The sequence below is a fragment of the Canis lupus genome, chromosome 12 (genome assembly GCF_011100685.1).
Source record: "Canis lupus familiaris isolate Mischka breed German Shepherd chromosome 12, alternate assembly UU_Cfam_GSD_1.0, whole genome shotgun sequence".
NCBI classification, from domain to species: domain Eukaryota; kingdom Metazoa; phylum Chordata; class Mammalia; order Carnivora; family Canidae; genus Canis; species Canis lupus.
Window position 1 is genome coordinate 20,213,516 of NC_049233.1, and position 21,087 is coordinate 20,234,602.

A 21,087-nucleotide genomic window follows, 5' to 3' on the forward strand; every position below is an offset into this window, starting at 1 on the left:
CTAACATCCTTGGGCTAATTTATATCTTTTTTAAAAGATTATTTATTTACTTTATCTGAGAGAAAGAGAGAGAGAGAGAGCATGAGCAAGGGCAGAGAACAAGCAGACTTTGCACTGAGCATGGAGTCTGGCATGGGGCTTGATCCCAGGACCCTGGGATCATGACCCAAGCCAAAGGCAGCTGCCTAACCAACTGAGCTACCCAGGCTCCCCTCCTTGGACTAATTTAAAAGGCCAGATCCCATATCAGCTAAAGATGGCTGAAACTGCATCTCAGAGCTTATTTCTAAGCAAGTCTAATAAATACAATGTAGTAAGGGATCCCTGGGTGGCTCAGTGGTTTAGCGCCTGCCTTGGGCTCAGGGTGTGATCCTGGAGTCCCGGGATTGAGTTCTGCACTGGGCTCCCTGCAGAGAGCCTGCTTCTCCCTCTGCCTGTGTCTCTGCCTCTCTCTCTCTCCCTGTCTCTCATGAATAAACAAAAAAAAAAAAAATATATATATATATATAAAGTAGTAAACATTATGAATTCAGCAATGCATTCCACAAATATTTATTGAGCCTTATTATGTGCTAGGAATTCCAACAGGCACAAAGGATTACATTGCACCTTGGTTATTAGATCAGCAGCTTAGAGAAAGAAAATGCAGTGACTACTCATCCCTTTCTAGGTGGCTAGGTTTGTAAATGGAAAGTCTGTGCTTGCTATTGGTGGCTGATTCTTGACTTGGGCAGGACTGAATATTATGGCACTTGGGGTTTTATGACTTAGATGAATCCTTCCATGTAGTAATTAAACATATCTCCTATCTGAATGGGAACGAGTTTATTAGTTACGGTCACAACCTTGGGGCTCACTGTAATCTCATTTTAATAGTATATTCTCTGTCCACCTGTCAGAAAACTGCTCTCTTACTAAACTTTCTGGCATCTTCCACTTGGAAATAACAGCTTAGCCAACCCCCATTGATCAAGAGGAAATGTGAGTTTCTATTCTGCGTTTTCTGCCTATTTCCTTTGATGTAAGACATCTTCACTATCAGTCTTTAGTAATACCTCCTCCTAACATGTTAAAAACTGAGTGCCTAGTGCTTCCTCCTTTGTTATCATTAACTTAACTTACCACCTTAGATGTCAGGTCTTTTCACAAATCATTTAAAGTTCTCCTTAGCAGTCATAGACTGGTCCCATTGAACCCCACGAGGAGAGATGGAGGCAAGAGGAGTTTCCAGCTGATTTTCTCAGCATCCCATTGCCTACCTTTGAGCAAGTCCTTCTGTTCCTAATTAGTTGCTATCAACTGGTTGGTGGGAAGTGGAAAGGAAGAAAAATGAATGCTCCCAATGCCCCCTCCCCCAGCAACACATAACTTTTAAGAAAAAAAAAAAAGGACAGTACATGGATGAGGACAGTCTAAAAATTTTATTTTTCCATTCTGGTTTGAAGCTTTTATCACAGAAGCTGCCCCCAGATCACCTTTACTGACTGCTCTACTCTGTCCCTTCTCCCAAGGTTTGCTCTACCTCTCCGCCAGCACCGCCCACGTTACCGCTTCCGGGCCGTCCCTACAGGAAAAGGGGGTTTTGTTAAATTCGAAAACCTGCACCAGGTCCTTGCAGCGCAGATGCAGTGAACCGAGGACTGACCTGACTCGCTGGTTCACCTCTGAGCCGGGCTCTGTTCACCCAACCTGAACGTCGGCTTCTGAGCGGAGACAGGTAAGAACCTGCGGACCCCAGCCCCGGCGGGGGGCACCGGCAGCGTTGGGCCAGCGAGCCCCCTGCCCTAGCACGAGCTCCCCTGCAGCGCTGCTCGGGGACAGCCCGGCGGACCTACGCGCAGCCCGAACCCAGGCAGGGCGCGCGCCTCTCACCACTGCCCGGACCCCAAGGCCTCCCGCCTGCGCTCGCCCTCCGCCCGCCCACCGCCCCTCCTCCCTGGCTCTTCTAGGCCCCTCTCGCCTCCTTGCTTCCTCCAAGCCACGTCTACTTGCTTTAAAAAAAAAAAAAATATATATATATATATATACACACACACACACACATATATAATTTATATATTATATAGATATATATTTATATATAATTCTATATTATATAGATATACAAATTATTAATATATATCATATAGATATATGAATATATATACATATGTCCAATTTGCGGAAAAGTTTTAAAAATAGCTGGAGGGACTCCTATCTGGATTTCCTGAAAATCCTCAATTGTCTTCTTTTGCCGGATTGGCCATGCTCTAACCTCTGTGGGAAAACAGTTCTCTCACTCCCCAGGCAGAAGAAAGGATCTCTCCCAGCCAGCTATCTAGGGGTCTGCCCTTACAGGGACGGAAAACTGACTTTGAAGTTAAAAGAGTGTGAAACGCAAAAGAAGAGATAACAGGTGACTGCGGGCTCTTATTCTTATCAGATACCTGGGCCTTGCTGCTATTAACACTTGAAGTGAGTGAATTTATCAGACTTATGCCAAGCACACTCTTAGCTGAAAACAGATCCTTGCAACAAAGGAGAGTTGGTAAGCAGAGACAGGTCCACCATGTGAGTGACACCTGGAAGGGACCACCTGAATTGGATTCTGCAGTTTGGGGACTTGGCTCTCAAAATGAAAAAGATAGGCAAAAGTGAGAGGAGAGTGGAAGAAATTTTAAAACCCTTAAAATAAAAATAAAACCTAGACGTTCTGGCTTCCCACTTCCTCTCTTTGCAGTAAAGACTCTCCCCAGTAATTCCAAAACAACGTTCACAGAAACTTGGTTCTTTGGTGCAAGAAGCTGGCCACTAGAGGATTTTGACTGATAGATAAATAAATGCTTAAATTCAACCTGTAACTACAAGGTTACTCTGCCTCTGTCAGCTTGGTTCTAGTCTCCTAGCTTCTACAATTAGCTGTGTGACTTCCAGAGTCCCTTTTCTCCTCTGTAGGGGAGGGCGTAGATCTGACTGGGGAGGCTGTTTGCCCGTGGAACACTGAACACTTTCAGGAGCCAAGCTCATGGCCAGTGGGCTGAATCTTGCTTCTCAGACTTGTTTTTAAGTTAGTTGCTAACAATGAAATACTAGGAGATTTCTTATAAAACTCTGGATTTCATCTAAAAAAAAAAAAAGATTCATACATGCCATCAACACTGGACCTACATTTTGCACAAATCAACAAAAGACAGTTACTAGATACAGTCTTTACCAAGCCAGATTCACACATTCCTACATGTCAGGTGTCCATGGGTATTTGAGACTGGGCCTGTACTCTACCCCCAATCTAACCCCAGGTAGCACTCATTCCCAGAAGGCTGACCCTGATTTCTCTACTTAGTCTCCTCTTGTACTTCATAGGGCCACACTGGAGCCTTGATCTGCCTCTCGTAAGCATAAGAAAATAATGTTCTAGGAAGCCAAGTTGAAGCCCTCAGTTAATATAAAACCTATGGAACTGACCACAAAAGGAAGTGAGTTTGGCCTAGAAAATTAAACAAATTACTTATCTATATAAATAAAAAGGAGCTGATAAAAGAATCTCGAAAGACATAGGAAAGGACATGGCCATGATTAACATTGGGATCCTGTGCTACTTTTTTCCCTAAGTGCCATAACTTAGAATAGTTTATTGAAAATAAAAATAGCTCTATTTATTGAATGCTTACTGTACACAAGGCAACCTGATAATGCTAGAACTGTTTTTATCTTCATTTTGTGAATGAGGAAGCTGAGGCTTACAGAGGTCAAGTTATTTCCACAGGTCACAAATCTAGTGAGCTGATGGAGGTGGGATTTGAGCCCAGGATTTGAATTAAGAGTGGGAACCCTAGTGTCTTGAAACACTTTGAGTTTAGGGAACTGAGTCAGCCTTTTTGTAGCTCTCCAGATGGATAGAGATGCTCAAAAACTATTGAGTGACAGAAATAAAGAAGAAAAGAATGATAGAAAAAAAGAAGAGAAAGAATGATAGAAAGAAATGAAAAAAATGAATAGCCAAAATTTATATTTTTCATGGAAACAATAACATTTAAAATTATTTATTAAGTTGAAAAGAATAGGTTTTTAACTTGTTATGACTCCATTTGTCTATCCCCCAGTATATACATTTGTAACTTGTTCATCAGAATGAACAAAATGACTTGTCTAAATAAAAACATAGCAGTATTTTACCTTATCACAGAGGGGAGAAAGGTTTATCTAGAATAATTTCTTCTCACTGAAAACTCACTGGCACCTAATAATTATTTCCTTTCTTTTTTTTTTTTTTTTTTTTTATGTTCACAACTTGCCCTTCAAGAACTTTGCCCAGGACTGGCATCTATAGTTTGCAGAATCCACTTTCTTCCCCTTTTCACAAATTGGAACAGTGTGTACCCATCCAGCCTTCTGGCACCCCTCCCTGGCTCCACAGTCCCTGAACAACTGCCAACAGTCTTTTCATGTATAAATTCTGTTGGTACCCCAAATGGAATTTGTTCAACCTTGGAGACATAAGCTCATTCGAAGCTGGGCGTTCTCTTACAATATCCCACTCATTTTGTGCTCCAGTGTCTTCCTACTGATTCTTGTCTGACGAACATTCAACTTCACGAAAGTTGGATCAGGAAAGCTGGTGTTTTGAGGTGGAAGCCAGGAAGTCCTGGATGCAAATCCAGATTCTGTTACTCTCCAGCAGTATAATCTTGGGCTAAGTAAGTGATTCAATTCTTTGAGCTTCAGTTTGTACCTCTGTAAAATAGGAATAATAATAGCTATTATTATTAGGTTGTCAGACCATAAGGAAGATTGAAAGAGATATTTGGAAGAGTGCTGAGACAAATGGATTGATAGTTACAGCAAAGTAGGTGAGATGAATAGATTTGCTTCTTCACAGGTAAACGGATTTATGAGACTTCAGAGTTGGAAGGTACTAGAGAAGCTGCCCAGTCCTGCCTCCCATTCACTAGAACTGGTACTCGTGAACAGTGCATTTCAGCACTCAACAGTTTCTCTCTGTCACGCATTACCACCACATCTTCTGCTCTTGATGCACACTCCTGTGCATTCCATGCTCCATCAAAAGTTTCAAAGGGCCTTTTTTCTGTGTCAGGCACTTTAACCCCTCAATCTCCTAATTTTTACCACAACCCTATATTGTATGCATTTTTATCTTCACTTTACAGCTGTGGAAACTGAGATGTTAAGTAATTGGTCCAAGGCTACGTAGTTAATAAATGGGATTTAGCCAGTACTGTGTGAATCTGAAGTCCCTATTCTTTTCTTCATTATTACACTGCCTTTTAAAAAAAGAACTGTGCTTATTTTTCTCAAGTCTCAGCTCATCCCCTTGCTCCTCTTTTAGGTGTACCCTTCCACTGTGGACTAAATTATATTGCTCAAAATTCACATATTGAAGCCTTAACCCCCTCCCCAGTGGTTTTATATGGGAGATACTCAGGTTTAGATGAGGTCATGAGAGTGGAGTGCTCATGATAGGATCAGTGCCCTTATTTGAAGACGCCCCAGAGAGCTTGCTCTCCACCCCCTCCTTGCCCACAAAGAGGAGGTTATTCGAGCACACCGCTTAGAATCAAAAGGAGAGGCCTCAGAATCACACCTACTTTGCAGGCACCTTCATCCTGACTTCTATTCTAACCTCCAGAACTGTGAGAGATAAATGTCTGTTGTGTAAGCCACCCGGTCAATGGTGTTATGTTCTGGCAGTCTGAACAAAGACGCTGTCTTTGTATCTATGCCTTCTCTTTCCCAGTTGGTCTTTTCCAAATCTGACCTCAATGAGCTTGGATTTCAACCTGCACAATGTCTGTAGCTCTCAGCTTCCTGCCATCCACATTGTTCATTGTATCCTCGGTATCAGATTTTTGACAGCTCTCTCACCTTCTAGAGATATCTTTCTGTTCAGTGTCTCTGGCCAGGTAATCAGACCTAAGTTTTTTTTTCCTGGATGGTTTGATATTTGCCTTCATAAAATCTGACTGTCTGTCCTTGGATACTCCAAAATTTTTAAAAAGATATGGTTACTTCTTACCAAGACTCCTAGTGCTTTCAATTGACTCACTAGCATCTGCTTTGGGATCCAAGTGCCCTCTTACTTCCTGTTTCCTGGGAGTAGTAGTATTGGCCAGGCAAATCAGCAGGTTACCAGAAGCCGCATGTGAGACCTCCTGCTCTGCTGACATCTCCTTTCCCTCATCTTTCCCATCTCAAAATCCCTGTGCATTTGTTCTTATAACCAGTTCAACCCTTGATTGCAGGCTGTACCTCTTATGCAAAATGCTCAGGACCTACAGTTCTTTTTAGGGTCTAAAAAAATGTTTGAGATCTCTGAAAGTAAATCAACTTTAAAAAAACCTTGCATAATCAAAATTAATATGTGTGTCTTTAAATGTCCACAAATTTATCATCATGAAAAACAACTTGACTCAACTCTACTTTTAGGTGGTAACATATAAACAATGTTTGATGTAAACTATGGGTCCATTTGAACACGTTTGGAATAATGTGGGGATAGTAGGGCCTCTGAGAATGAGAGTGCCTGGAACCTACCCCAGTCTTAAAACAAAGACTTAACAAAGTCTTAAAACAAAGACTTAAAACTATGAACAAAACAGACCTAGTTTCTACACTTAAAGTCTTAAAAAAGTCTTAAAAAACTCTACTTGATTATGCATTATTTTAAACTTATTCTAATTCCCTAAGTAAACTCTTGATATCTTAGTAAGAATGTAAATAAGTAAAGTAGTCAAATCTATCAATGTATTGGTGTATCTACTATATGTTAAATACTGTGCCTGGTACTCAGGGTAGCAATGAAGGGTAATATATGAAAGACAAAATGGGGTCTCTGAGCTTAAGGAGTTCAAGGTCTAGATAGCAAGAAAGGGCTTCATCTTTCCCAACTTTCCTTTGCCTCCCCTGGCTTCTTTCACTTCCTCAAATTCACTGAGCTCCTTCCTACCTCAGGGCCTTTGCAGATAACTGCCACCCTTCTTGCTGCCTAATCCATCCTTCAGGATCTGTTTAAATGTCACTTCCTTGGAGACCCTCCCTGACCACACACTGTCCCCACCCTCTACCCCATCTAATTTAGGCCCCTCTGTTATTCATAATTTTCTAATTTTTCTTTTTTTTTTTTGCCTTTGCAGCTCTTATCACTTGAATTATTTGCATTCATTTATTTATTTACTTACAGTCTATCTTGCCTCATTCATTTATAAGTTCTAAGAGGGTAGAAACTAGGTCTGTTTTGTTCACAGCTATACATCCAGTGTCAATTACACTGTCAGACAATAGTGTTTATGAAATATTTGCTTAATAACTGAAAGAGCACACACTCCTAAAGTAAATAAATAGCAATGTGAAAGTGTCTAGAACTGAAAGGAAATCACAATACTTTGTATGATATAGCAATGGTGGATACATGTCATTATACATTTGTACAACCCACGGAATGTACAACACCCAGGAGTGAACCCTAATGTAAATTATGTACTTTGGGTGATATGATGTGTCAACATAGGTTCTTCAGTTGTCACAAATGTACCACCTGGTGGGGGATGTTGATAATGAGGGTGGTTATGCATATGTGAAGATATATGGGAAATACCTGTACCTTCTGCTCAGGTGTGCTATGAACCTAAAATTGTTCTCCAAAAAATAAAGTCTTCCCCAAAAAAAGGGAAATTGGAAATAAGACATGGACCTATAAGGAAACAATTGAGTAGAGAGAGGTGGAATAGACAGGATTTGATTACATGGAGAAGGGGACTGAGCATTGAATAGGGAGAGCAGCATGAAGAGGAGCCTGGTTGTAAAGATAGGTTTACTGGTCTCAGAACAGTTGAAACGCTAGCTTGACTGCCTGATTCCCACTTGAAAATGGTTCAAGACTGAATTAGACAGTGGGTTCAGACCATACTGTGGAGGGGCTTGAAAGTTGTTCTAAGAGTCATACGGAGTCATTGGCAGTAGCAGTGAGACATGATGGAAGTAGTAGAGATCAACTGTAGGGTAGATGGTAAACTCAGCAAAGAACAAAGACAGGGTTCAGGAAGCTGGACCAGCAGACCCTTGCAGTTATCCATGGTTGAGATTCTAAAGGCTCTTTGAAAGCAGGAATCCTATTTTTATTCTTTTATATTCATCACTATGCCTTATTAAATTCTAAGTATTCAAGTTTGAACCACAGATAAGAAAATGGAGATAATCTGACATGGATACACTATTTAATCTTTAAATTAGAAGGAAAAAAACTGTGAAAACACAAGCATACATTTCCTTCAAAACTTCAAGTTGAACCATGAGTTTATTTTGTTCTATTTTTTATCATTGAGTATCTGAGGTAATTAGAGCGTGAGTTTGCATTTTTTTCCTCTCTAAATCAAGAAATAATTATTCAGACTCCATGCATATATGGAGAATAGGAGCACAGAGGGAGAGTATCAGGACTATATTTTGTGTTTCTTGCCCAGATAACACTGTCATTTGCCTCATGCTCTCTGATACAGCATCATTTGCCTACTGAGCACTAATCACTAGTCTATAGAGGTTCTGAATGACACTGGGTTTACCCCTAGCCTCTCCAAGTATTGCCTCATCCTGTCTAGTTCCTTAAAAGTTTCTCTTTGAAATAGAACTCCAACAAGGTGAGAAAAATGCTTACATAAAACTAGTTTGAAAATGACCTCAAGTTAAAAGAGAATGTGAAATATAAATGTCTGTGCATTGTTAAAAATAACAATATCTGTATTTTTTGACATGGAAGAACCCTTGTCACAGAGACCCACATGTCCATGCTATCCTTCATCCATATCGTACATCTCTCAGGGATCAGCTGGTCACTTGGCCCCTTGGAACAAAGACTCCATTTCCTCCCATCTCTTCCAGCTGGCTGTGCACATATGTCTAAGTCCATTATATGCCTATTGTAATATCTTTAATGATGGTATCTTATATTTTATATCATCTTTCTTCCTAGAAGATCAAAGTTTTCTTATACATTTTCTAAAATAATATCTTTCATTAATTAAAATTTTAATATCCATAGAGTTCAAGATATTATAATATTTTTATTACCAAAGGATGTTAAAGCTGTTTTTTTTAAAGAAAATAACTTTCCAACTCACCCACGGACATTTTTTCTTTTCTTTTCTTTTCTTTTTTTAAAGATTTGTTTATTAGAGAGAGAGAGGGAATGTGCATTTGTACTCACACATGTGCACAGGGAAGGGTCAGAGGGAGAGGGAAAGAATCTCAAGCTAACTCCATGCTAAGCATGGAGCCTGCTGCAGGGCTCAAGCTCACAACCCTGAGATCATGACCTAAACTAAAACCAAGAGTTGGACGCTCAACCAACTGAAACACCCATGCACCCAGACATTTTCTTCTTATTTTAATACATGTAAATTTCTTTGAAAGAAAAAAAAATGAAAATAAATAAACAAAAATAAAAAAATAAAAAAAAAGAAAGAAAGAAATGGAGAAAGAAGCAAGCAGTCTAATTTCATTTTTAAATATGAGATAGGGATCCCTGGGTGGCGTAGCGGTTTGGCGCCTGCCTTTGGCCCAGGGTGCAATCCTGGAGACCCGGGATCGAGTCCCACGTCGGGCTCCCGGTGCATGGAGCCTGCTTCTCCCTCTGCCTGTGTCTCTGCCTCTCTCTCTCTCTCTCTCTCTCTGTGACTATCATAAATAAATAAAAATTTTAAAAAAAAAATTTTAAATAAATAAATAAATATGAGATAATTTTCCTGGTAATTATTTGCAAGAGAGATATTTAGATTACTTATTTAACATTTAAATCTAATTTAGGGAGATCCCTGGGTGGCGCAGCGGTTTGGCGCCTGCCTTTGGCCCAGGGCGCGATCCTGGAGACCCGGGATCGAATCCCACTTCAGGCTCCCGGTGCATGGAGCCTGCTTCTCCCTCTGCCTGTGTCTCTGCCTCTCTCTCTCTCTCTCTCTCTCTCTGTGACTATCATAAATAAATAAAAATTAAAAAAAAATACAATTTAAAAAAAAATCTAATTTAGGGCTAATAATGTGTAATTTATACTACTCACATTTTGCATGAGATAACTGATGTGTGAGAAGTATATATCAGTCAGGGCTCTCTATAGTGAACAAAAATGTAGCCAATTCTGGCTATTTTATTTTTTTATTATTTTTTAAAGATTTTATTTATTTATTCATGAGAGATACAGAGAGAGAGAGGCAGACATATAGGTAGGCAGAGGGAGAAGCAGGCTTCCTGCAGGTAACCCGATATGAGCTCAATCCCAGGACTCCAGGATCATGCCCTGAACTGAAGGCAGACATTCAACCACTGAGCCATCCAGGCATCCCAAATTCTGGCTATTTTAAATACAAAATAAATTTATTTTTTTATTTTAATTTTAATTTTTTATTTTTTATTTGAGTGTAGTTCACACACATTGTTGCATTAGGTTCAGGCATACAACATAGTGATTCAATATCTCTATCCATTACACTATGTTCACTACAAGTGTAGCTACCATCTGTCACCATACAACACTATTACAATATCATTGACTATATCCCTATGCTGTGCCTTTCATTCCATAACTGGAAGCCTGTATCTCCCACTCGCCTTCACCCCCACTCGCCTTCACCCACTTTGCCCATCCCACCACAACCCTCCTCTAAATTGATTTATTTTTTAAGATTTTATTTATTTGAGAGAGAGAGCATGAGCAGGGGTGGGGGTAGAAGGAGAGGGAGAAGCAGACTCCCTGCTGAGCAGGGAGCCTGATGTGGAGCTCAATGTGAGTCTTGATCTCAGGACCCTAAGATCATAACATGAGCCGAAGACAGATTCTTAACCAACTGAGCCACCCAGATACCCCTGGGTTTATTTTTAAAGTATTGGGAAGGTCATAGAATATTTCAGGGTGTGAAAACTGGATTTGGAGGCCACATTGCAGAACTGACATTCCTGATGAAGTTCAGATTCAGTTGCCTTCCAAGTGAAACCAGCTAGTGAAAATGTCCTGGCTGAGCAAGGGCACAATTGGGTGACCTTGGCATGATTTTGAGGGATAAAGGCATACTTAACTATAAAAATGAGATATTATGGCCTTACAGGTTAAATTAAGTTTACATGATACAGATGATAACTGCTATTCCTAACTCAACTTAAGCACGAAAACATCCACCGTCTCATAAATCTTAAAAAATTGAGTCCACAGGACATTGTAAATAATGCATATATTCTATCTGTTGTTTTACAAGTACAGATTAACATGCTCAATATTAAAGTCACCTGATTTATTTGTACATATTTAAGGCTCAAAAATTGCCCCCCCCCCCCAAACTCTCAGTTACTGAAGCTGCCATTAGGAACTTAAGAGGGGTTAAAATGGATTATTGGTAACAGTTCACGCATAAGGCGAGGAGCCAGTGCTAGCAGTCTAATTAAGCAGTTTGCGATACAAACAGCTCATGAATTCTTCCTCTGACCAAAGCAGAAAGCACTTTTGTCCCCTCTGCAGATAGTTGTTATAAGTCAGCAAGATACCTTCACTTTGACTTGTTTCAGGGTTAGAGAGACAGGGTGAGAAACAGACATAGTCTTTGGTATACCCACCAGAAACATCAACCCTAACCAGAAGTGTGCTTTGACTTTTATTTGCTGCTTGTGAAAGAGGAGATGCCCACTAATGTTCCCCCACTACATGATCTTACTACCTTTTTTCTTTCCTTTTTTTTTTTTTTGCTTAAAAAATAAATATTTGTTATCTCAAAGTGTCTTTGAGTCAGGAACTCAGTAGAAGCTTAGCTGGATGGTTCTGGTTTAAAGTCTCATGTGGGGTTGCTGTCAAGCTAATCGCTAGAGCTGTTGCCATCAGAAGACTTGAGTTGGGCTGGAAGATCTGCTCTCAAAGTGGCCTGCTCATCTGGATGGCAAATGGGTCCTAGCTATTAGGCAAGAGGCGTCAGCTTTTTACCACGTGGGCCTCTTTATAATGCTTTTTTTTTAAATTGAGGTATAGTTGACATATATAAAACATTCTTTAGTTTCAGGTATACAACATAATTATGCAATATTTGTATACACTGCCAAACCATCACCACAGTAAGTCTGGTTAACACCCATCACCACACATAGTCACTAATTTTTTTTTTTCTTGTGATGAGAACTTACAATAATACAACTTGCTAGCACTTAATGAGCAACAATATGTGCCTGGGATTGTGCCAAGCACTTGGATGCTTGATCCCCATGAGAATTCTGTGTAGAAGGCACTGCCAGGTCTCCATTTCACACGTGAGGAAGCTGAAGATCTGAAACTTTATGCAACTTCTTCAAGGACAAGCACATAATAGTGAGAGGTAGCCTGGCCTAGAATCCAGTCTGTGATGGCAAAGCCAGGGTGCCCAGTTCCCATGTTATACCTTGTGACCTTCTGATGGTATCCTGGCCTTTCTTTCCTTCTTAGCATTCTTCTTAATATCTCTCAACATCCTCCACTCCCCTTCACATCTCTCTCTTACCTGCCACTTACTTAGTTCCATGGAAGTGCCCTGGAAGCGTAATTATTAGAATGATTACTGGTTAGCTTCTATGTTCTAACTGGAACCTCGCAGAATCAGCCACAGAATAGTGAAATTATCAAACTACAGAGAGAGAACTTTATGCATCTTCTGCTCCATCCACTCTGAATTTGTGTCATATATCATTAGTAGAGTTGCATAGCATAGTATTACCTCTACAGGCTCAGTACCAGAGCTATTCCCTCCACCACACCAAAGGAAGACACAACCAGGCTGGAAACTTCACCGACCCCAAGCCATACGGGAAATCCATTTCCTTGCTTATCTGGCAGAGTGCTCCTCTCTGGCCTCAACTTGGGTTTATACTTCCCGCTGGGCCCTTAGTCCCTATGTGCATTGCTCCAGCTCTGGGTTCTGCCTGATAAAGGGTTTTTCTTCTGAAGCTCCTAAGATACCCCACCCAAGCTCAGGTGATTCTGCACTAACTCTGCCTTTTCCTATTTTCTCCTTCAGGAGCAGGAGAGTCTTCAACACTCCAAGGAAGTCCACCCTCTTCCTTGACCCTTTTTGGGGATCCACCAGTCCTTGTTCAGGCTGATTCTAGCTGGCAAAAAAGCAAAACGTAAGGTAAGAGAATAAGGAAAGGGCCTCAACTGAGCCTCCTCATTCTAAAGGTATGCAAGCCACCCAAGTGAACACCATCCTCCCCTGGAACTTTTTCAAAATAATTTCACTGAGGCATTTTGCACGTTAAGAGTACAGTCTAGTGATTTTTAAAGTAAATGTATCAAATAGTGCAACCATCAACATAAATCCACTTTGGAACATTTTTATCACCCCAATAAGATTCTTCATGTCCGTTTGCTGTTAATTCCCTGCTCTCCACACTGGGGAACCACATACCTAATTTTTGTCCCTATAGCTTGGTTTTTTACAGATGTTTCATATAAATGGAATCATATACCATGTGGTTGCTTGTGTCTGGCTTCTTTACTGAGCATAAGGTTTTTGAGATTCATCTGTAATTTGATCCTTTCTAATGCTGAGTAGTTTTGCATTGTATAGCTATATATAACATGGTTTATCCATTCACAAACTTTGATGAACATTTAGATAGTTTGCAATTTGGAGCTATTATGAATAATGCTACTATAAATTGATTGTTATATTCAAATAGTTTTTAAACTTTAATTATCATTTAAAAAACAGTGCAATGTATAATCTTGTAATCTTGTATAATAAGTACAGTATATAAGTACAGTATGTCTGTAGAGTAAATTCCTGGGAGTAGAATTTCGGAGTCAAAAATATACATTTTTATAATTTGGATCAGTATTGCCAATGTTCCTTCAATGGGGTGGCAATGCATGCATATTTCCTCGTACGTTCATTGGCTTTTGGAATGGTACAGGTGTAAGGTAGTATCTCTGAAATTTGAATTGTATTTCTTTTTATGAGTGAAGTTGAGTATACTTTTATATATCTAAAAGCCAATTTCATTGCTTTTGTGAATTCTCTGTTCCTACAATTTTTCCCATTTTTCTTTTGTACTTTGGGTCTTTTCTGTATTGCTTCATAGGACAATTAATCCTTTGTTCTGATAGAAGTTGCAAATATTCTTTTCACTTTGGTGGGTTTTGACAAACAATTTTATTTATTTTTTATCATGGTAAAATATATGTAACATAAAATAGATGATTTTAACCATTTTTAAGTGTACAATTCAGTGGCATCAAGCACAGGTACTATGTTGTATAACCATCAACATTATCCATTTCCAGAACAGAAATCCAAAATAGAAACTCTAAACTCCTTAAATAACAACTTCCCTTTCCTCCCTTCCCACTACCCTCCCACCCCTGGCGCTGGTAACCACTATTTCCAATTTATGTTTCTGTGAATTTAACTACTCGAGGGATCTCATATAAGTGGAATCATGGCACTCATCCTTTTGTGACTGGCTTATTTCATTTAGTATAACATCTTCAAGGTTCATCTATGTTGTAGCATCAGTCAGAATTTCCTTCCTTTTTAAAGCTGAATAATATTCCACTGTATGCATATGTCACATTTTGTTTATCCATTCATCAGAATTTTATTTTAATGTGGAAAAATCCATCTTTTTAATGAGTTCTAATATTTATGCTAATAAGGGGTATACAAATTCTTCTCTAGTTTCTTCTACATTTATAGCTTAGTTTTTAAAATTTTACATTTGAAGCTCTGATTCAGCTGAAATTTATTCTAGTTAAATTTGCAAGGTTTGCATCCAACAAAGAAGAAAGTCATATTGAAGATCAAGTTCTCCAAGAGACAGATTTTGGGACAGAGATTTGAACACAAAAAGTTTGTTGGGAAATACTCTCAGGAATCATACCTGTAAGGAAATGAAGGAAACAGAACTGGGCAGAGGAAGAAGTTGAATTGAGATTCAGTGGCAATAAAGCTTTTATCTGATTCCATGAGCTCTGGATCTGGAATGTCCTTACAGAATTGTCTTAAATTGAGCAAAGAGGTCCAGGCTTTTGTATTCCTGCATCAACCAGTCCTTGGATATTACTGACCCTAAGGTATACTTTAAATGAGGCAGCTGCCTTTGGCTGAGAGCAATTTCTGGGGAGGGGCTCAGCCAGGAGCATCAGTGAACAGCACTACCAGCAGCTGGGGAAATCAGTGCCTTGGCCCTGAACCAGGAATATAGATGGCACACCACAGCATCCATTACACTGCCTTCCTAACGTGAGTAAGTAATGCATCTCTTTGCTAACTTTATTATATACAAAATCCCATATATGCTTGGGTCCATTCCTGGATTTCTCTATTCCATTCCACTGGTTAATTTTTTCATACATCATTAGTATACTGGTTTAAAAATTATAGTTTTATAATATGCTTTAATATATGCAAGAGCTAGTCCCTTCTCATTAACTTCAAAATTTTCCTGGAAAAAAAAATTTCCTGGATATTCTTGCTTGTTTATCTTTCTATATAAACTTTAGATCAGCTTGCTAATTAAATTTGGATGGGTGAGGATGACTGGATTAAATTTATAGATTAATTTAGAGAAAAAAGACATATCTATGATATTGAGCCATCACCCTCTCCAAGAATGTGTTTTAACTTTCCAAATTATCTTTTGTGTTCCTTACTGGTGTTCTAAAATTTTTTTTCTATAGGTATTATGCATCTATTACTGTTTAATTTATATGTGGTGGTTTTATCCTTAATTTTTTAAATAAATGGGGTCTTTCCTGTGTATTTCTGACTAGTCGTTTGTCTGTATGAAGATTAATTATTTCTGTATATTAATTTTGAATGCCACCACCTTACTATATTCTTTTACTGCTCTGGTAATTTTTTAGCTGATATTCTTGGGGTTTTCAGATATGCAGTTTTATAACTTTCAAATAATGACATTTTTGCTTCAGCTTTCAGTCCCTAATCTCTTTATTTTACTTAATAAGCAAAAGTATAAGATATTTTAAAACACTAAAACTCTGAAACACATCATTCACAACAGGAGAAGAAAGCCGTTGTGTATACTTTTACAGCTGTGGTTACCACACTCCTATAATTACATATTGTAGTTATAATCTTGTAAGTGGCTATCTCCATTGTAAATCATGATCTTCCTTAAGGGCAAGGACTGTATTATTCACTTTTATATCCCTGGCACTTAGCTTAGTGCCTCAATAAATGTTGGAAAATTAAGGAAAAATCAATAATCTAATAACCACAAACCAAAAACCAATAATCCTAAACAGGTAAAAATAACTATGATTTCCAAAGTGTCTGTTAATGTCAACTAGCCCTATTTCTCTTAAACTTTTCTAAACCATGGAACATAAAATAATGTTTTTTAGGTCTGAACACCTTCTCTCCTTGGCCTAGTTCTCTGTTCTGCCAACCAAGTGTAGGCCTCAGAAGCCTGGTAACCTCTCTATCACCAAATATCAATTGCTTGAGACAAGTGAGCCATGCTGGTCAGCTCCAGTAACCTGGACAACTTGGAGAATTGAACACTCCACCCTCCAGGTGTAGGGCAGATGTAATGTGAGTAATTCTGGAGAGCATAAACCAGAGACTGAAATCCTTCAGATAAGTTTTATATTTGGATCTATTGTTTTTAAAGATCTTTGCAAAAAAAAAAAAAATCAAAATAGGATCTGGCCTACTACTCTGAGGTCTCTCAGTTTTTTTTATTAATCTAAAATATTATCAAAATACCATAAGTAGTAACAGACTCAACTAAAACTGGAGGTTACATGTACTCATTCCAAGTCCAGTGCTCTTTCTAGCAGATTACCATGTTGTTTCTACTTGAATTTAACTCATCAAAAACTCTTTCAGTTCTCTTCTATTTTGGTGATGGTGATGAGTGCCTTCTAGTTTACAAAAATGTTGTCAATATTCCTAGGAACATTAACACACAAAAGGAAATTACAGTAATAATAAACAATAAAATCTCAGCCAGAATTTATAGAATAGATACCCGGTTAATAAAATAACGAAGTACTATTTCACATTTATTAAACTACTAACAAATTCTATAGTAATAATTTCTAATGACAGAAGATTGTGTTGAAATGCTCCTTGATGCAGCAGTATAAATGCTATAATTTTTTTGGAAAGCAATTTGGTAACAGATAAAAAGAGACCTAAAAATAGATGTTTACCCCCTGTTACTCCATCATCCTACTACTCAGGATTGATATAAGGAGTTAATTCAGTTGAATAAGATAGTCATCTGAAGGAAGATATTAATTTTATGTAAGATATAGTCTATAATAAAAATATTATTTTTTTTATAATGGCCCACAATAGAAGGATGGTTTTTGAAAATTATGCACATCAATTGAAGGGAATGTTATATCCACATTAAAATCAGATTTATGAAGACTGTGTAATAATATGTGGAAAGAGTGCTTTATGACAGTGTTAATAAACACAAAAGCACATGTACATGAAGATAATCAGGCCCCCTACCCACCCTGCAAAAATATGTATCAACTAGGGCGAAACACAGAAAAAAATAAAATAGATGTATTAGGAACTGATATAATTAAAAATGCCACAATTTGAGTTCCCCAGAAAGCAGAGTCTGAGATGGAGATTTGAATATAAGACATTTCTACCTCTTGACCCTCTTTTTGATCAGCACCTGGGGGGCAACTTAGAGGAAGGTTCATTAACATAGAACTAAAAACTAGTCTTCTCCACTGCACCTGGTCTCGAGGTCCCACCTAGTACTCATTAACTGCATCTTCTACTATCCATGATGAAGTTCACTTACCCTTAGGTAGCAGTTTTTCTGGGTTAGGTAGTTTTCCTAAGTGGCGTCACCCAGACTCTTGTGCATTAGGATCTTGATTTCCTGGTCACCTTGCCCTCCTTGAGTTAAAGCTGCTGCAAGAGAGTACCAAGTGGTTACCAGTATATTGGGGTCAAATATATTATTCCAAGCCTCCCTATATCCTCCAGATATTTAGAGTCAATTTCCCCCATAAGGCAAGTGACTTCTCTCTATGCCTGCTGATTTCTTGGCATGAGGAAACTGAAGTGACAAGGCAGCAGACAAAACTTGAATAGGATTCCTGCTGTGCACCCTGGTGGAACATCCTCTTCCTGGGAGCTAAGCTCTCTAAATTCATAAAGCCCAGAGTTTCAGGAACAAGAGCAGAAATTCTCCCAGTAGGTCTCTGGGAGTGTAGGTAAGCAGGGACACTTCTATTTCTACTCCTTGGTTCATTCTTAGACCAATGTTTTCTAACCACGAGGGACACCACACCATATAGTAGTTGTTGATTTAGGGTATATACTGTAAGGTATCACCTCCAGCCTGGTCTTTCAGTTGTACCTCAACAAGTTATTCTGTTGCTTTATCTATGTGGTGCAGTATGGGATTGGATAGGGCCAGTGGATCCTATGATCATATACTCACTACTACAGCTCACCTTATTCCCACGTTATCTTTTGTAGAACTCCCTATTAATGGATCAAATACTCTATGAGCCCTTGGATAATGGTGTTGTCCAGGGGCCCGTAAACAGGAAAGATAAACTAATAGCTGGAGTACTTGTTGATTTCAGTCAAGATAAATTATTGCCCCTTCCAGGGTAGAAGGAGTCCAATGAAGTCAACTTGACACCAAATGACTGGTTGATCTCCTGTAAGTGATGGGGATATATTAGGAATATAGGATTGGCCTCTATTGTTGGAAGATCAGAAATTTGGTAGTGGCAATAGCTTAAGCAGTCTTGGTGAGTGGGAGCCCATACTGTTGAGCCCATATGTATCTCCCATTCCTGCCACCATGGCTACTTTGTTGTACCAACACTGAGGCACAACACAAAGGCTAGCTGATGTCAACTGCCTGAGCCATTCTGTTTACTTAATGCTTACTGTGTTCTGTGGTTCAGGTAAGAGTTCTGGGTGTGTAAAATAACTCAGATATGGAAGCTGGGCAAAGGATCATGAATTCTTATTGGCATTTCTGCCCTCAGCCTCTTGATCTTTCATCCCTAATTATTTTTATTGAGTCGATTGAATAATACTCCTATTGGCTGTCCATCTATTTTGCCCATAAGGAGAATCTTTTCTGATAACCCTCTCCATAGCTTTCTATGGATCAAGCCCCTCTTGCAACATCTGCAACCTTGCCTCTCACTTTAATGATTGAACCCATTTGGCTTCTAAAAGCAAAAGCTAAACACTGTCACTACGTCTGATATTTCAGGTTGTTGTCATCCCTATCATTATCAAGGGTCCCAGTTCTATAATGACGTCTCTAACCACAAGCTCTGGACTATAAAGGAGAGCCACCAGTGAGTTCCTCAGTGAATCAGATGTCCCTCTTACCAGGTCCTTCCTTACTTCTTTGGTCTTTCCTCTGAGCCTTCACATGAAAACAGTCATCTGGTGGAGTTTTCAGCCCCACATAATAAATCCACTCAAGCATGCTTCCTTCTATGAGACATTTGATCCTTTTTTCCATTGTCTGCAAGACAAGTTTTGGCATTCACTCCTCATTGAATGTGAGCATCACTTTCTCCAAGAATCTGAGAGCCATCTTAGCAGTGTACACTGGGGTCCCTGCCATTGTCTAATAATCCTATATAGCCCAGGAGAATGCTCCCATATCAATTAACACTCTGTTAGCCAACTTTATATTCTACTTCCCCTTGATTCCACATCCTCTCTTAGCTCTGCTAGTATGCATTGCCCAGGACCTGCAGCTCCTTCAGGGTGTAGTTCCTTTCCTCCTCTCACAGACCCAGTGCATCCATGACTGCATTTGCTGTGATTTAATGGGTTATGTTATTGACTGTAATGGGTTATGATGGTCCTGGTGGCAAGAAGGGAAATGGTGGCAGATTCACATGGGAACACATGTTATCTTGCAAGCCAGAGGCCTAAGTAACCATCCTTAATGGGGGGATGAGTAGGGATGAGTACCAGCCTTTGACAGGGAGGAGTGGGTTTTTTCTGCATACCTAGAGGCTTCAGGGGAATATGCATATTCATGATTTCCATCAACCCAAATATCTACCCCTCATTTATCAGAATCCTGCTCTTTTCCATTTAGAGCTTGGACCTAAGTGTAGCCGACCTGCCACCGAGAATTTAAGGTTTTCTGGAGCTCTGCTAAGTTTATGGTTAGATCTGAGCCTGATCTTCAGTTTTAGATGCCCTCCAGCTATTGGAGATGAGAGTCTCATTGTTCTTTACAAGAAGGCCCTCTGACTTTTATGTTTAGCCTTTAATTGCTAATTAATCACACTCAGCCTTTCCTTGTCTTTCTCCAGAGCATCTTTTGCCCTTCTAATTACCAATTTCCTCATGCTTCTCAAAAACTGGTTCCATTGCCCCAGCCAATGCATTCCCTTCCAAAAGTGTATCATTCCAGAAACTCAGTGATCACACTGCTGTTGTGGACCTGGCTTTATCCATGCTCTACCAACCAACGTGATGGGGTCCTTATTTCCAGATAACTAGCGGATGATGCAGATTTAACATCTGCTTTCTTGCACTGTTCCTCCAATCAACTGTCACAAGCTGGGCTTCCAGGGAGACAGCATCTGCAGTGGAGAGCAGCATGCAGGAAGCTTATTGGAGGGCTCTCTTGGATCAACATCTGTGGGAGTGTAAAGAAGCAGGATTGAGCAGAGAAGATTGACTGTGAGGCTGTCACAACATAGGCCTCCACAGATTGCAAGAGAGTCTCTGGAACTGAGATGGCCCCAAAGGGTTACCCTTACTCTGGGGACATTGACCAGCCATTGGGTATGGGCTGCCTCTGAGAAGGGAACAAAACTTTGGATGAAGCTGTTCACTTCAGCAGAGGATAATCTCAAGGCAGAGGGGGTTAGCTGGGAACTGTCAGCTATCCACCCTCCCTGCAGCTAGCTAAAGGAAAAGAGGCCTGAAGTAAACAGCTTCATCTTTTCTGTACTTTTGTCCAGAGACCTAGTGGTTTTTCCTGGGGCAGATTTCCCCACCTGAAGAATGGCCCAGACGTCCCATAAAACAAATAGAAACTTGGGAGTGGCTTGGTCAGTGAAACTACTGATAGGGGGTCAGTTAGCCTCTC

General features: G+C 39.6%; 1 protein-coding gene across 11 annotated transcripts in view; it reads left to right on the forward strand.

Moving 5' to 3' along the window:
* The first annotated feature begins 1,100 nt into the window (after positions 1–1,100).
* The window catches only part of PAQR8 (progestin and adipoQ receptor family member 8), a 95,816-nt gene continuing 75,829 nt past the window's right edge, over positions 1,101–21,087 (forward strand). For 3 of the 11 annotated variants that reach the window (XR_005367843.1, XR_005367841.1, XR_005367840.1), the window contains exons 1-2: positions 1,104–1,717; positions 13,011–13,124. The gene's annotated coding sequence lies outside the window, so the exon portion shown is untranslated. Of the gene's footprint in view, positions 1,718–4,533; positions 4,677–13,010; positions 13,125–14,745; positions 15,659–21,087 lie in introns of those variants that run through there. The other 8 variants (XR_005367842.1, XR_005367844.1, XR_005367845.1 and 5 more) reach the window with 5 other exon arrangements.